The sequence below is a fragment of the Portunus trituberculatus genome, chromosome 30 (genome assembly GCF_017591435.1).
Source record: "Portunus trituberculatus isolate SZX2019 chromosome 30, ASM1759143v1, whole genome shotgun sequence".
NCBI lineage: Eukaryota > Metazoa > Arthropoda > Malacostraca > Decapoda > Portunidae > Portunus > Portunus trituberculatus.
The window spans coordinates 3,092,490-3,094,989 of record NC_059284.1 but is presented as its reverse complement, the minus strand read 5'-3'; the positions used below and the strand labels follow the sequence as shown (position 1 = coordinate 3,094,989).

The 2,500-nt window shown below is 43.7% G+C and overlaps 2 protein-coding genes across 3 annotated transcripts in view; one reads left to right on the top strand and one right to left on the bottom strand.

Annotated features, from left to right (window-relative positions):
- The window catches only part of LOC123510964 (serine proteinase stubble-like), a 54,329-nt gene that overhangs the window by 34,061 nt on the left and 17,768 nt on the right, over positions 1-2,500 (top strand). The window lies entirely within an intron of this gene.
- Positions 1-2,500, bottom strand: part of LOC123510965 — a 120,849-nt gene that overhangs the window by 111,097 nt on the left and 7,252 nt on the right. The gene's annotated exons all lie outside the window — the stretch shown is intronic.

Sequence of the window (2,500 nt, the reverse complement as noted above, 5' to 3'; positions counted from 1 at the left end):
TAGCCTGCCTCTCTCTCTCTCTCTCTCTCTCTCTCTCTCTCTCTCTCTCTCTCTCTCTCTCTCTCTCTCTCTCTCTTCTCTCTTCTTCCTCGTTATCATTATTGTTCTCTGACAGCATTGTTCTCTTTCCTCCTCCTTCTTCTCCTTCTCCTTTTCCTTTTCCTCCTTTCCTCCTCCTCCTCTTCCAGCCACATGCATACAAGGACACTCCTACACTGTTAGCAAGATAAGTAGGACACCAGCATCCTTACCAACCCATCCTTATCTCCTCTTCCTCCTCCTCCTCCTCCTCCTCTTCCTGTCGACCCTGGCCCATTAACAAGAGGTGAAATAGTTTAGGTTCTGAAGTAGATAAGTATGACAGACTCAGGTTGTTAGTGTGAGTCATTAAGGGAAGTTTTAAAAGATAAGAGGGATTCATGGATGGCTTACCACAGTTTGCCTCGTTATAGTCTCATTCCCGGTCACCTTTCAGTATCAGGATGTGTTTTCATATATATTCATTCTGTTTACTATTTGGTGATTTTATACAGCTTGAGAAACTTACGTGGGGTTTAGAATAGTGAAGACTCTGGCCACTAAACTTCTAACCTTCATAGACCTTTCCTGATGTCAAAAGAATCGTCTAATTATGCCCAAAACTCAAGATAAAAAGCACTATGACGTGTTTCCTTTTCCATTCTGCTTGCTATTTGGTGATTTTATACAGTTTCAGAAACATATGTAGCGATGAGAATAGTGAAGCTTGTGGCCATTAATCTTATGACTACATAGACCCTTCCTAATGTCAATAGAATCGCCTAATCATACCCAAACTTCATGGTAAAACTGCGTCCCAGTATAAAGGAGTTAATCTTCTGACCTCCATAGACCCTTCCTAATGTCAATAAAATCGTCTAATCATACCCAAAACTCAAGGTAAACATGCGTCCCAGTACTGAAGGGTTAGGTTGTTAGGTAATAGGTTAGACACGCTTATACACGGGGATGATAGGTGGAAACAGGTTAGGTATGTGTTATACTAGCACGTGTAAGGCTGGCGGGTTCTTACACTTTCCATCATATGTTCTTAATTTCACTTGCTTGTTAATAAAAAATAGAAAGAGAAATCCTGAAACATGAATGCTATACTGGACTACACACACACACACACACACACACACACACACACACACACACACACACACACACACACACACGAAAAAAAAGTTATTTCTTCGCACGAAATGCCCAGGAATTTAGAAACTGTGGCATGAAGGAATGAAGGGCACGTAGGAATGCATGCTGGAGTGAGTGAGTGAGTGAAGGAAGGAAGGAATGTGGCAGTGAATGAGTGAAAGAGGTAATGCAACAGTGAGTGAGTGAGGGATGACTGGAGGATAAAAGAGACAAGAAATAAAACGACTGAGGAATGAAGGAACTGGAAAATTGAATAACCAAAGAGTGACAGAACTAAAAAATTGGAAAAATAAGAAATTAAACCACTGGGAATGAAAAGAACGGATAACAAAAGAAGTGAAGAATAAAAGGAAGGATTATTAGCGTGAATGGGGTGTGTAATTAACCTTTTCACTTCCTAACTGACCTCAGTGAACGGCTGTGTTAATTAGAACCCGCGTGTGTGTGTGTGTGTGTGTGTGTGTGTGTGTGTGTGTGTGTGTGTGTGTGCGTGCGTGCGTGCGTAACGGAGCTCTATTGACTCAGGTGAGCAGGTAAGATGAACAGGTGAATAAGGAGTGAGGAGAAGGCAAGACACCTGAAACTCATTAATATTCCGAGCGTGCGTGAGTGTGTGCGTGAGTGTGCGTGAGTGTGTGCGTGCAGCGTGCAAAAAGAATGGGAAACACTAACTACATGTGCACACCAGGAAGAGTTTTGCCTGTGTGTGTGTGTGTGTGTGTGTGTGTGTGTGTGTGTGTGTAATTTTTCTTCTAATTAACTGGTAAATGAAGAATATGATGGTGAAAAAGTCATTGTATTTTTTTCTTTTTTTTATTGTTAGGTGTAGGTTGAAAATCACATACGCTGGGGCGATGACCTACACACACACACACACACACACACACACACACACACACACACACACACACACACACACACACACACACACACACACACACGCTACATGTAACTACTAGAAAAAAAAGGAAAAAAAAAAACGTGAGGAAAAGTGTGCAATCCCAATATGGCCACACCTCCTCCTCCTCCTTTTCCTCCTCCTCCTCCTCCTCCTCCTCCTCCTCCTCCTCCTCCTCCTCCTCCTCCTCCTCCTCCTCCTCCTCCTCCTCCTCCTCCTCTTCTTCTTCTTTTCCTATCACGCGGCACGTCCCAGTCAATAGTGGTGACCTTAAATACTCAGGCAATGGGGGTCATGTCAAGCAGGCCAGTGTGACCCGTTATGACCTGCTGCGTGTTACTGGCCTGGTCACGTGCTGGTCAGAGGTCACGTGCTAGTCAGCGGTCACATGCTGGTCAGGGGTCACATTCAGGTCACACTGTT